This window comes from Anas acuta, chromosome 21 (genome assembly GCF_963932015.1).
Source record: "Anas acuta chromosome 21, bAnaAcu1.1, whole genome shotgun sequence".
NCBI lineage: Eukaryota > Metazoa > Chordata > Aves > Anseriformes > Anatidae > Anas > Anas acuta.
This window is the reverse complement of record NC_088999.1, coordinates 1,239,596-1,254,050: the sequence shown is the minus strand read 5'-3', so window position 1 is coordinate 1,254,050 and position 14,455 is coordinate 1,239,596. Positions and strand designations below refer to the sequence as shown.

At 46.1% G+C, this 14,455-nt stretch overlaps 1 protein-coding gene across 2 annotated transcripts in view; it reads left to right on the top strand.

The window, feature by feature from the left end:
- The window catches only part of LUZP1 (leucine zipper protein 1), a 44,595-nt gene that overhangs the window by 6,009 nt on the left and 24,131 nt on the right, over positions 1-14,455 (top strand). Inside the window, exon 2 of one of the 2 annotated variants that reach the window (XM_068657878.1) lies at positions 9,144-9,293. The exons of the other annotated variant lie outside the window; for it this stretch is intronic. The gene's annotated coding sequence lies outside the window, so the exon portion shown is untranslated. The remainder of the gene's footprint in view (positions 1-9,143; positions 9,294-14,455) is intronic. 2 annotated transcript variants of the gene reach the window in all.

Below are 14,455 nucleotides of genomic sequence, written 5' to 3'. Positions count from 1 at the left end.
TTTCAGTCTCTGGGCATTTTATCTGTACTCTAAATGGTAGCTTCATCATAAGCTGAAAACATGCCTTTCTACATGACTAGCTAAAATGAACATAAGCTCAAGCAGCTCTTTACCCATTTGTCTTTACCTCAGCTATTTCATTTAACACATTTTGCTCTGTTATAGTATGCAATCCAGATGCTTGCAAAAGGGTAAAACTGTTCACGGTTCTGCAGCAGTGTAGCACTCCTTGGCATTGTCAGCTCTTTCACATTGTGCCTGCATGCAGCGCAACATCATACAGCTGGGAATGACAGATTTTGCTGCAGTGCTGCAACCTCGTTACATGTTGAAGCAGCATCTGTCATATTTTGTTTTCATATTTGCTCTCAAAATTGTTTTTATATAAATTGCTTTTATATGTGTTATCCGGGCTTTAAACTACTGCACTGGATTGTGGCTTCCCTGCTGGGTGACTTTGAAAATCACAGGCTACGTTTCTAAAGCTGAAAGGAGGCTGCAGAAGCTCTAAGCTTATGCTGATCATCTGATTCCGCTGCAGTACTTTCAGCTGCTTGTGCCTTTGAGGTGCCTGTGCCTCACCTGGGAGTGCGGTGGGTTACCTTAAAGGGAAAATCTGATGAAACTGTTTCAAGAACTTGTTGTTACATGTGATATCTTGGTGGAATTTACCAGAATAGAAAGGAGATTCCTGACCTAGGATCTGGAACAGAGCTGAAAAAAACATTAATTCCTCAGGTAGTGTGAATCATTTGGAAATATGTTTGTTTTTACTGGAGAACAACGATTCCTGTATGATGATAAGTAACTATTGGTACTGCATTGTGGTAAGAATTTTAACTGAGAGCAGTTGGGAAATCCTAATGGAGCTTCGCACTCCATTGTTTGTATCACATCCTGTGTATCTATTGTTTGGGATTGTTTTTAGTGTTGTTGAATGTGCTGTTAAAGTCTTAACATAAAGGTATCCTATATAACATGTGGATGTTGAAGTTTCTCTGAGATTTGTCTATAGAATGTGAAACAGTATCTGTAGAAGCTCTTAAATTCTTTTGATGTTGCATTTAAGTAGTTGTGTGTTTTTTGCATTGAGCAGAGTAATGGCTGGCACAGTTTGGAACAGGGCATTTCTTTTTATCTGAAACAAATTGTCAGAGATGCTGTGCAGGAGAGAGTGAGTGCAAATGATCATCAGTGATTTGGAAAAGCTATGAAACTGAGTTTTTGAAGGTGAATGCAGAAGCAATGCTATAACCTGCTGGGGAGGTGGGGGGACCATTCTCCTGCAGTGACTGAAAGCTGGGTTGTTTGGATGCTGCAGAGTGCAGACAGCAAAGGTGAGCTCCAGACAGCTGGGTTAGGGATGGATGTAAGGTTGGCTTTAGGCACAGGCATGGTAAAATAGCTACTGCTGTGTGCAGGAAAAAAAAAAAAAAAAACAGTCACCCTGTTGTCTGCTTTGGCTGTTCTGTAGTCCTGGAAAGCCTTGCTGTCATTGGGAATGGGTTGTCTCCGGGGTGGGACAACAGGTCCTCCCAGCATCAGCAGCAAGGCACCTTGGATGCAGCGCAATGCTCCTTGAGACTGGGTCATCTTCCCCACATCTCCCAGAGCAGTGGTGGCAGCCAGCCCTGTCCTGCAGCACCCTTTCCCTAGCTGTCTTAGGGAAACAGGAACTTGCTCCCAAGCCCCTACCCACAGATCCATACCATTCACCTTTCAGTTTTGCCTCTGTTGTCTATGGTTCAAGCTTGTTTCCAGTGTAAGGCTTGAGATCTCTGTCCTGCATGCCTTTGGTGGCTGCTGTGACTGCTGGAGTGTGTGTGGCTCAGCATGGTCCTTCCCTCTGAACCCATCTGTGCTGTGTGTAAGCTGGCAGGGGCACACAGGCTGTCTGCAAAAGAGCCCCTGGACAGGAGTCAGTAAAGCCTGGGCAGTGCAGTTGTGAGGGCTGAGCGTGTGCTAGGCTGCATGAGCAACAGCACAGCTGACAGGTAGAGAAGGACGGTTGTTCTCTGCTCGGTGCTGGCGAGATGGTGTCTGAAGAGTCATGTCCTGGGTCTGAAGTATCCAGCCAGGGAGTCAGGGAGTGTTGCAGATACAGCTGGGGAGCTCGAGGACTTGGTGTGGGAGGTGAGGAAGTGAGGTTCCTGGAAGAGGCAAGATGGAGTGCCTGATTCCCCTTCCTCCTGGTGTGGGTTGTGGAGAAGAAATGGTTGAGCTCATGTCAGTGGTGTGCAGTGAAAGGATGAGAGACAAGGAATGGAGATTGGTCAAACATAGGACAGGGTCCCAGGGGTTGTGGTGTCCCAGTCCTTGAAGATTTTTGCAACTTGATGGAGACCTGGGCAACTTGCTGCACCTTTTGATGCAGCCCCCTTTGGAGCAGGAGCTGGACTAAGCTCTGTGGTACTTGGAATTAAGTTCATCACCTTAGTGGCAACCTACATGAGACACAATATGTAGATTTCCCATTTCTTCCCTCCTTGGTAGAAAGGAGCAGCGCTGAGCAGGAAGCTGCGTGGTCCTGTCTCAGCACAGCCAAGCCTGTCCTTCCTTCCTCTGAAACATCCTTCCTTCCTTCAGTCCAGAGAGTACAAGGGGGAAAAAGACACAAAAATAACAACACAAGTGAGTGAGGTTAGCCAGCCATGCCCTGGAAAAGTGCTAGAGGGAGACCCTCTGCTGCCATTTGTGGCTTACATTTGATTTTTCACTCTCCACTTCTTAAATGCCTTGTCAAAAAAGCATGTATCTTCTCTTGTCTCTGGTCTTTATTTAGTAGTGGGTTCAGATAAATTAATCCTTGGCATTAAGCCTCATTAGCATCCTGTGTAATGCTTGCAGGAGCATGTGTGCTTCAGGAACAACAGAATTTGTCCATCTTTCTGTACAGAGTGCCTGTTGTCCATTGTCCATCAGATGCCAGTGAACTTTAAAAATGTAAATGCAGGGTGCCTGAGAACTGCTTCTTTCTTACCAGTAAGGTATATCTAGCTTGTGGGCTTTCTATCAGCATGAAACTGAGAATTTGGAACAAAGTTTTTCCGTAGTAGTATTGAATTGTTTAGGCATCTTGAACCCTCTCAGCTTTGGCCTCGTGGACATGAAGCTCATAGGAGCTTGGTGAACTTCAAAGTTCATGATGTATTCAGTCCCGTGGAAGAAGTACCACTCAGCACCTTCTGCTGGAAATCCTGGCCTGCACTTCTGACCCACAAACAGCTTTTAAGCTGCTTGCTGAGGGAGGCAGCTGGACATTAAGGAGCATCTTTCCACCGTGCAGTTACAGCTTTTCTTTTGTAGAGTCAGTGGCAATCCTAGTCAAAGGAAGCACTTTCTGCAAGCTATGGAGGATAACAACTCGGATCCCTTTCTGGATAGAGGGATCAGGTGGCCCTTTGGCCCTCTTCTACATTAAGGAGAATCCCAACAGCAGCTGCTGAATCCCTTGTCCAGTCATCAGAACTCAGACCTCAAAGTCAGGTAGAGTATCAAGCCTTTTACCTCGTTGTTCTCAGACCAGCAAAGAGGCTGTAGCACAGTGAACATGTTTGGTCTTTGCCTTCTAGTACAGTAAGACCCTCACTTCTTTTGGCAGTTTTCCCAGCCTCTGGTGCAACGTGCCTTGTATGAAACATCCATCAGTCTTTTGCAACACTCAGCCTACAGGTGAAAACGTTCTGTCTGTGAATTCATCCAGGATTTATTTTGAGCTGGCCATTTTCAATGGCCTGATTGCCTTGTATCATCCTGGCAGCTTCTTTTGGAGCCTTCCTGTTGTCTGTGGAGGGTGACAGGAGGGTGTATGGCTCGTGGCCTGGCTGCCTGCACTGTTCTGTGGCAGCTGTACTGCATTCCTGAATTTCCCTTTCCATGGCTGCCTGTGGGATGTGATGCTGCAGCAGGTGTCTCTTCCAACGAGGGGCAGGGACTCCTAACATTATAGGGAACGTGTTGGGTACCAATGCCCACCACTGCTTTGGAAAAATACCAGCACACCTGCAGAAATGCTGCTCTGCTTGGTTTGTACAAGTGCTGTATTTTCTTCTGAGTTCTTTGCAGTGTGAGGCAGACAGCATCGCACTGTCTTATTAGTCTTTGAATGTCAGTTTTGAGGTTAATGTGTTTGTCTCCGTGGCTATGAGTATGCTCTCACAGAGGCATAAAAAAGCTCCTTAAAAAGATCCAGACTGTCAACTGTTTGTAAAAGTTATTATTATTGTTTTTGTTACCTGAGGGTATCTTCAGAAATAAATTGAATACAAAAGACTCCTGTTAGGGTCTTCCAGTCTACCCAGCTGTCTTCGTTGCATAAATCACATTTAACAGAGTGACATAAACTACTGAATACCTCCTTTGACTTTGCATTTGCCAGTGAACAAAACTGATATATTCTAAAGCTGCTGTCTGTGAGCTTTTGAGAGAGAAAGGTCTGTTGTTACAAGCAAGTCCCAGCTCATAGTCAATGTTTGTGATACAACTAGAGGGCAGGGTTCCTAGGAGTTTGAATTGGGAGACCAAGAAGGATTTGGAGACTGAGTGTGTTAACCAATCAGACTTTGTTCACAAGTTGTGAAATGCTTTGTCTGAGGTCCACCTAGTTCAGATGACTTCAGGGAGGAATCACTGCTTTGCTGCATGTCTGAGTCAGTGCCTGCAGGTGGGCGAGGTATCTGCTGCTTCTGCTCAGTGGAGCGGCTGGGCTTCGTGGTGGCTGGTCATGCCTCGTCTTGCCTGCTGCTGTTGTGCCATGTCTGGATGGCATGGAGAAGGTCTCGCTGGGAGCACTGCCACCCAGAAAGTGCTTCTGAAAGAAGCCCTGATCAGGTGATGGAGTCTTGGTATATTGACATCCAAGATTTTCCTTCAAAGTGGATTTTATGAATTGCAAAAAGAGCAGATGGGAGGTGGTGCTGCAGAGAGCTCTTCTCACTTTGCTGAAGGATTCCTTTTAACAGCTGAAGGATGCTGCTGGAACAGGTGATCCTGCAGTGTCATAGCCTAAACTGGCCAGCCTTCATGCCAGAGGGGTTTCAAATGGTGGACCACTTCCTTCTCCTCTCTTCATACTAGCAATGTTCACCCCTGGTGTTCCTCACTGAGCTGAGGAGTGCTGCTTGTCTCTATCTGCTCTAACAAATGCTTGTTCAAAATCTTTAGTGTTTCTGGTGCTGCTGGGCTCATGCACATGTGTGAGCTGATGCAGTTTTGCCACAGTTGGCATGTGTGTGTGCACTGTGCTGTAGGTAAAGACAACCTTACCACAGGAAGTTTACAGTTCAAATCAAGTCTAAACCTTAGTTTGCTATGAGAGTAACAGCCACGGCACCTGTAACCCAGTTCATCCTCACTGGTTTCTTCAAGGCACCCTTTCACCAGTGTACTGTTACTAATTGAGCCTTAGTCCAGCCCCATGCATTTTGGCTGCAATTGCATGTCGGGGCAGGATGCTGAGTAGGACTGCAAAAGTGCTGCTGTCCAGACATCCTAATGCAGTGTTCTGAAATGGTGCCGGCAATGGTATGTTCTGGATCTGCACAAAGCAGGGCAAGTATTGAATTTATACCAGCAAGGCTGCATCAGATGCCACCCAGGCTAGGGCAAGCTTCTTGCAAGCTAGCCAGGAAGATGGTGGTGTGCCCCAAAGAGGGATCCGCACAGTAACAGCAGCTTCACAGGGACCTGAGGTAAAACTTTTACTGTATTTTGGGATTCTGATGATCGTGTTTAATATAGGGAACGTTCTTCTTCATTGGTGGATAAAAGTGTTAATGATTTATAAAGGTGGACCTACAAAGGAACAGTTAAAATTGACCGTAATCTTTTTCCCATAAATAATTTGCTGTGTTGTCATTCTGCTTCCTTTAAAAATTATTCTGGCCTGTAGTTGCGTCTAGCTCTGGGGATATTGCAGGAGGACACATGTGTGGTTCTCAAAGATACACCTGTGGTCTTTCTCAACACTCACACAAGTATGTGTGTGTACAGAATTTAAACAGACTGTTCAGTTCCAGATATCTGTTAAGGATTATTGATTATTGAAGGTTACTGAATTAAACAGCTATTAGTAAAGATCAAGGAAAAATGAAAATCTAGACCTATCTTTGAATCTGAATGATCACTTTGTAGAATCACGGAATCATTAAGGTTGGAAAAGACCTCCACGGTCATCTGGTCCAACCATCTCCCTACTACCAATGTCACCCACTAAACCACGTCCCTAAGCACTGCATCCAACCTTTCTTTAAACACCCCCAGGGATGGTGACTCCACCACCTCTTTGGGCAACCTTTTCCAATGCCTGACTACTCTTTCTGAGAAGAAATTTCTCCTCATTTTCAACCTAAACCTTCCCTGGCACAACTTGAGGCCATTCCCTCTTGTCCCATCACTGGTTACCTGTGAGAAGAGGCTGAAACCCATCTCACCACAACCTCCTTTCAGGAAGTTGTAGAGGGCAATGAGGTCTCCCCTGAGTCTCCTATTCTCCAGATTAAACAGCCCCAGTACCCTTAACTGCTCCTTGCAGGACTTGTATTCCAGGCCCTTCAGCAGTTTAGCCTTTCTCTGGACAAGGCTCCAGGGCCTTGATGTCCTTCTTGTAGTGTGGAGACCAAAACTGAATGCAGCACTCAAGGTGTGACCTCACTAAAGCTGAGCACAGGGGGACAATCACCTCCACGGTCCTGCTGGCTGCACTATTCCTGACACAAGCCAGGATGCTGTTGGCCTTCTTGGCCGCTTGGGCACACTGCTGGCTCATGTTCAGATGAGCATCAACCAACAGTCCCAGATCCTTTTTCTCTGCACAGCTTTCCAGCCACCCTGTCCCAAACCTGTAGTGCTGCATGGGGTTGTTGTGGCCAAAGTGCAGGACCTGGCACTTAGCCATATAGAACCTCATCCCTTGGCCTCTGCCCATTGACCCAACCTGTCAAGGTCCCTCTGCAGGGCCTTCCTAGCCTCCAGCAGATCGACGTTTCCCCCCAACTTGGTGTCATCTGCAAACTTATTGAGGGTGCACTCACTTCCCTCATTCGAGTCCTCAATAAAGATATTAAAGAGAATAAGCTTCAACACTGACCCCTGGGGAACACCACTTGTTCCCACCACTTTGAACAGTTTGAACACCACTTTGGACAGTCGGCTGAATATGAGCCAGCAGTGTGCTCAGGTGGCCAAGAAGGCCAATGGCATCCTGGCTTGTATCAGAAACAGCGTGACCAGCAGGGCTAGGGAGGTGATCGTCCCCCTGTACTCGGCTCTGGTGAGGCCGCACCTCGAGTACTGTGTTCAGTTTTGGGCCCCTCGCTACAAGAAGGACATCGAGGTGCTTGAGCGGGTCCAAAGAAGGGCGACGAAGCTGGTGAGGGGCCTGGAGAACAAGTCCTACGAGGAGCGGCTGAAGGAGCTGGGGTTGTTCAGCCTGGAGAAGAGGAGGCTCAGGGGCAACCTTATCGCTCTCTACAGATACCTTAAAGGAGGCTGTAGAGAGGTGGGGGTTGGCCTGTTCTCCCACATGCCTGGTGACAGGACGAGGGGGAATGGGCTAAAGTTGCGCCAGGGGAGTTTTAGGTTAGATGTTAGGAAGAGCTTCTTTACTGAAAGGGTTGTTAGGCACTGGAACAGGCTGCCCAGGGAGGTGGTGGAGTCACCATCCCTGGAAGTCTTTAAAAGACGTTTAGATGTAGAGCTTAGGGATATGGTTTAGTGGGGACTGTTAGTGTTAGGTTAGAGGTTGGAGTCGATGATCTTGAGGTCTCTTCCAACCTAGAAATTCTGTAATTCTGTAATGGGATGCCAGTTGGACTTAACTCCATTCACTACCACTGTCTGGGCCTGCCTGCCCAGTCAGTCTTCAACCCAGCAAAGCATGTACCTGTCCAAGCAATGGGCTGCCAGCTTCTTCAGGAGAATACTGTGGGAGACCGTGTCAAAGGCCTTGCTGAAGTCTAGGTAGACTACATCAACAGCCTTTCATCCACGAGGCGGGTCACCTGGTCATAGGTGAAGATGAGTTTGGGAAGGCAGGACTTGCCTTTCGTGAACCTGTGCTGACTTGGGCCTGATCCCCAGGTAGTCCTGCACATGTTGTGTGATTGCACTCGACAATATGTTCCATATTCCTTTTGTAACTCAGTTCATGTTTTATTTCCTTGTGCTATAATATCAATTTGAGGGTCTGTGTGGTGCCTTCCAGGGATGCTCAGAACTAGTTCCTGCATGCACAGACTTAAAGGAAGCATGGGGCAAATTGTATAGAGAGGACAGGACTCATTTCCCAAAATGTAGCTTGGTTAGACACTTGTCTCAGCTTTTCACGAAGGGTTTTCCCTATTAGTACTTAAGAGGACACTCATGAGCTGTGGATCACCATCATCAGTGCTGCTTTATGCTTGTGTCATCTTTGGCATGGGTTGGCCCACACCTTTCCAGACCCAAAGGGGCAGTCATTGCTGGGAATGACTCAGGAGTTAGCACCAACAGGGACTGTCCTGTTCAGAGGCTGATAATGTTTGATCAGACAGGGGTTCTCGTTTCATACTAGTCGGACTTGAGGCCAGAGAACAGATTGAAGCAAGGCTAATGTGCTGATGCACGTAAGCACTCTCTGTGGTCAACAGCATAACAGTGGCATCTCTAAGGGGCCATTCATCTAGGCAGCCTTAGGCAGTAGCCTGGGATCAGAGGATCAGATGAACAATTATCTGACAGTGCTGATTACTCTTTTTTTATTTTCCTTCCCTCCACTCTCCCCCTCCTTTTTTTTTTTTTTTTTTTTTTTTTTTTAATCTAGGGAGAGTATCTGGACTCCTATATTGAATACATAGCTACAAAAGGGTAAACTTTGGGAATGCAGGTACTGTCCAAGGAGATGAACTGATCAAGGAGAGAGCTTAGCCAGACTCTTTCCTCAACCTCTAAAAAGGTAAGGCTGGGTAGGACCTTGAGGTCGGATTTCCTAGCATAAGAGAGCTGGGAGGGATGCCAAAAGACTGCCCCGCTCCACTTTGATTTTCAGTGGCATCATAGCTACCCGTAACAGTGTGCTGCTGTGGCTGAGCTGCATGCTCACTGCTGAAGTTTTGCTCCTTGCCACATGTTGCTGGGCTTCTGGAGTGATCTCCGTTTTTCTGCAGGGTTTGTAGGATGTGTGGAAACACCTGGATTGCTGAGCAAGCCTTTTGGCCAGGAAAGCTCAGAGCAACTAAAGGAGTGGTTCTGCAAAGGTGCTGGCTTGGATGTGCTTCCCCTACTCATTCAGGAGAGTGGAGTATACCCTGTATCAGGTGAGGTGTGGAGAAATGTGGAATACCCTGTAATTTGCATGCCAACAGAGATACTTCATTGCACGCGTGGCTAGGGTATAATGCTGAAGAATGTGAAGGTTAAAGTTGCCCATGTCTAATGAATAAAATGATGTGGAGTACTTGATATTGATCTTATTAGGCATATGGTAGCAGGGATGCCTTTCCCAGCTCTGTAGATGCTGCTGGATGATAAATTGCTTGGGTTTATGTTTTTGGGTACTGTAGCCCATCTGTGGTATGGTGCTTGTCAGATGTGCAATGTTATTCCTGCCATTAGGGCAGGACTGACCCTGTCTGACCCAGATAGGTGTTTGGGGCAGGACAGGAAAAGAGCCCAAGACGATGGCAGGAGATCTACTGGATCAGAGCAAGGGTTTACCTGTCCTGTGTCCTGTCTCCACAGCAGTGGCTAGAAATGGATTCCTAAGAAGGAGGTGGAAGGAGCTCTTATAAGAGATTTCACCATATGCTAACTATCTAGGGAAAACAGAACTTTAAGAAACGGAGAGAGGGAGACTGAAGTGATGGGATAGAGGAAAAGGAACATGGAGTCATCAGCAGTCATTCTAGGTGATGCCCATTGATTTGTGTTCTACAAACAGCAGCAAAGAGCACCTCTCTGTGCTACTCTCCAGATTTTATAGCTCTGCATTTATACCTCCTCCCCCATCAGCTGCCCCTGTTTCAGACTGAAGGGGCTGAACCTGGGCAGCATCCTTACACACAGCATTTCTGAGATGGGTGAGACAGAAGCCTACAGAACTGGAGTCTGAGTAGTGGTTTTCCCTCCTGGTTTACATTATTTTTCTAATACTCTGTTTTTTTGTACTGCTATTAACACTGGACGGATGTCTTCATAAATACCAAAGTATCCCTGAGGAGCCTCTTTCATTGAAAGGGGCAATGCTGAAGAATTATAGATTAAAAACAATGACAACTGGGTACAAAGTAGACAACAGAAACAAACAAAAAAGCTGGCAGACAGTTAGGAAACTTCAGAGAGAGTGTGAGGCCCTCCTAGGGTGTTTATCCTGTGGCTTTCAGTTAGCCTGTGGGTGGTTCAGTTCCAGGCTGCACCTCTGGCATCAAGGCCAGAACTTGTTATGGGGGTAAGCAGAAGTGATGGTGGCATCTGTAGTCCCTAAATTCCTGGCAGTGCTGAGCCTGGCTGAGGCAGGAGGGAAGGATGGAGGGGTGAAGGAAGTGGACGACTTCAGTGTGCAAAAAAAAATCACAGAGGAAGCACTGAGCTAGGGCTGCTTTTCCCATGCTGTCTGCAGGGTGCTGCCAAGTTTGTGACTTGCTGGAGCAATGCCCACATAGTGTTTGTGAAATCAAATATAACACTAAAATCTGAGGACAAGTAGCAGCATGGGACACTGAGTCAAAGAAGAGTATCTTCCTCAGCTTTGATTTGAGTGCAGTTTGGGACATTTTTCTTGAAACTTTGAAGGCAGAAAGGTCTCTGATGTAACGAGATCCCCAGCTCTCCCGCCCACAAAAAAGTGTTGCTAGATTTAAATATAGGGTAAATGAAGATCTTCTCAAAAGAGATAACTTGTCTGATGAATGTGCAAGTCATTTTTTGATACCTGGCAGATAAGAACAGCATGTTGAGAGGCTTTAAAGGTATTGCCACATTTCTGATCAGTAGCTCCAGAGCAAAGGTAATTTCTTGCTCCACTGTTTCCAGTGAGGGGACGTCACCAGCTGTAGAGCTCGGATTCTTGTGGGGGATAACCACCATCGTATGTTGTTGGAAGGAAGATGCTATACCTAATGACTGAATGTTCAAGCTTGGTCTCAGTGAGCCTTCACTTGTGAATGTGTTCAGTGCAAGGCAAGCAGGAAGTGGAGCCAAAGGAGAGTGGCAGGTTTGCAGAGAAAGGCAAATTCTATGCCGGGCATGGTAAAGCAATGGTGGCTGTTCAAATCCCAGCACTGCTCCAAGCACCTGCTAACTCTGAGCAACTGGGGGTGGCTTTATGCTCTGCTAGTTTCAGATTGGCCCTCCTAGCTCAGGTCCCAGTGTAGAGGATATTCTCTTACAATGCTGGGAGCAGAGCAGCACAGAAGAATTCAGTGGGTGATTGGAGTGTCTGTGTAGGGTCCATGTGACTTGGTGACATACCACATCTTCTCCTGTATCTGCAGAGCCTGCTGCAGTCTCCCACACTTGCTGTAGATATTGTTTGGTATTTTTGTTTTAGTCTCCATGAATGCTGTGGTCGCTGTGGTTGTTTTCGGCTGTAGTCTCATTTCATGTCTCTAGTCTAGCATTGTATTAGTCAATATTCAAACCATTTCCAGATTGTTTAGCTTGTTCTGACTTTTAGAATTTCCTCTCCCAGCAGATGCAGATGTTTCTGAGACAGTTTATCCCCCGAAGTGCAGACATCCCTAAAAGACACTTGGCATTTTGCCTTTTTGTTCAGTGGGGCCAGGGTGCCCTTTTCCCCACTGTGTAAGCAAACACATCATCTGCCTCTCTTCAGCTGCACTGGGACATTGTTAGATGTCTGCAGCTGGTGTGCAGGATTAATGACATTCCAGTCTTAGTGGACTTTGGCTCTTACTTAGTCTGAATATCTTTTTTTAATACTTTTTTTTCTGGAGTACTTTTCTCCTGTTCCCACAACTACGTATCATTGCATGGGATCAAGAACGGGGTGCCAGAAGGAGCTCATAAAAGGCAAAAGCAAATTAGAAACATTTTCTTTCCTTCTGTCTTTAATTGACTGAAGGCTCTGGTCACAATATTCTTACCTGCTACAACTGGTGACCCCTGTGTCCTTTTTCTGCATAAACGACGGAAAAATTTTGCTTTAGAAATGGAAAATGACATGCTAGACTTCTCCCAGCCTGCTCCACCCTGGGGCAGGAAAGAAAAATCCCACTGATGCTCTCATCATGTTGAACTGTGATGCAGACATGAATTGTCAGTAGCATTACCACCTTTGAGCATGACATGTTCACACTCCCTTGCATATGTACACAACACCAGAAACCTTTTAATTAAAACTACAGATGCTTATGCACACAGGGCAGATTCCAACTAACACACCTAACCTACATTTCAGGTGGAAATGTGCCAGAGTGTGGTCTAATCGATTTTCCCCCCTAACCTGTTTGGCCAGACTGCTAAAAGGAATCCCCAGCTTTTGCTGATGTATGTCTCTAGGGCAGTCCTTGTGCCTGAAGTGACTATCGGGCTCCTAGCGTTATTGACTACATATGCTGGTGACCTATGTTGCCTAAGGCTCCCATTCCCCAGGTGTGCGCAAACACTCCCAGCATTGTGATCAGTGCAAAAATACACTTCCCACGGGTATTCTGAGTAATGGTTTAGCAGAAAACAGAACAGGGAGGATCTAAGCTTACCTAAGTATTTGGAGAGGTGGAGGAGGGAGGAGTATCAGGTATATGTCCCATCCACAGGAGCATGGACAATAACCCTACTCTGTCTCTCCCCTGAAACTAGACCACTCATCAGTTGTGGAATGCAGAACTCGGCCTGTGTGCATCTGACAGTGTGGAGGACCCTGAGGAATCCAATTGCAATGGGGCAAATTGCGATTCTTGACTCTAATTATAACTGTTTTAAGCTATGAACTTTCTGTTGGTTGTGATGAGTGCTGTTCTCCAGAGACTACTGCAAACCCCTACAGCTTCAAGAGAAGAAATAAATGGAAAAAATGGCTGTAGGCCAAAGCATTAATAATTCTCATTCATCTTTAGGATTGGCTAAGGCTAAAACTTGGTGTATGATTGGTAACATAAAAGTCAAGCAGTGCCACCAAGGGGGGCCTGGGTTCCACCAATCATAGTGAGGGAGTGTTGTTGCAGTATCAAAGCATAAGTAAAAAGATAGATTAAGTACCAAATGTGTTTGTGCAAGATAACAAAGTCCTCTACTACTTAGCAGACGTACAGCTGGCAACATGTCTATCTTGGTTTAGTGGAGAGGATAGTGAGAGTAGGTGCCAACAGTCATTCGCACATGAGCATGTTGGGGATGTCCTAAAGTTTGTGGGACTCCATTACCAACAAGCAATCAAACCAAGGAAGAGGAAATGTAGAGTAAGATGCTTCTGTGTGTTTGGAGAGGAACACTGTCATGCTCCTAAGGACTTCTGACAGAAATTATCTGTACAGGTCTGAAGTAGTAGTTGTTTAATTACAGTGCCTGAAAGGAAAGATGGTTATCTCCCGATTCATAAAGAGTTTCAGCTAGCACAAGTGTTTCTAGCTAAAAGCTTTTTGTCTCCATTCCCACAGGTGTGAAATGACTGTGTGTTTTGTGCAGGCAAGTTAATATAGTCCTAGCGGAAGGTTATATCCAATGATGCCGCTAAAGAAATGTATACATAAAGCTGTAGATAATGATGAGCAAAACCGAGTGTGCAGAAAAATATAAATTTAAGAGCATAGCAATTGGGAGTTGTAAAAATACTCTAGTAAATGTCTTGAATACTAAATTCTCACAAATGTCTAACAAGATGGCTTGGCCAAAACTATGGCTTGCAAGAGCACTGGAAGACAATCTGTGCTAAACAGGGGAGAATAAAATTGATAATGTAAATTCAGAAGAGTGTTAGGAAATGCAGATACTTGATGGGGAAAACCAGAAAGCCCAAATGGCAAATCCACGGGGAAAGGTAGAACTAGAATGAGTCATTTAAATAGTGAATTCTGGTAAAACCCACAGGCAGGGGTTCAGCTACTTACACCATGGGACTCACTTTGAGAAACCTGGTCTGCTGGCTGATGGGGTTCACCTGTCAGAGATGGGAAAGAGCATGTTTTGTGATAGGCTTGCAAGGCTGGTGAAAAGGGCTTTAAGCTAGGATTGCCAGGGGAGGGGAACCTCAATCCATCCTGCTCCTCACAGTCTGATGCCAGTGTCAGTGATAGATGTCCAGAGCCTGGAAAGAGGTCATGGGTCAGCAGGAGAGCACCTGAAGAGCAGTACAAAAGAATTCCCTCCACTACAGCCAGTAAGTCAGCTTCATTTGCAGCCCAACTTAAATTCATCCCCGCCAACAAGGAGGAGCTGGTGGGGAATGTGAAGCTCAAGGGCAGCCTTGGCTGCACAGACCATGACATTGGTGAAGTTTGGAATCCTGAGAACAGCAAGGAGG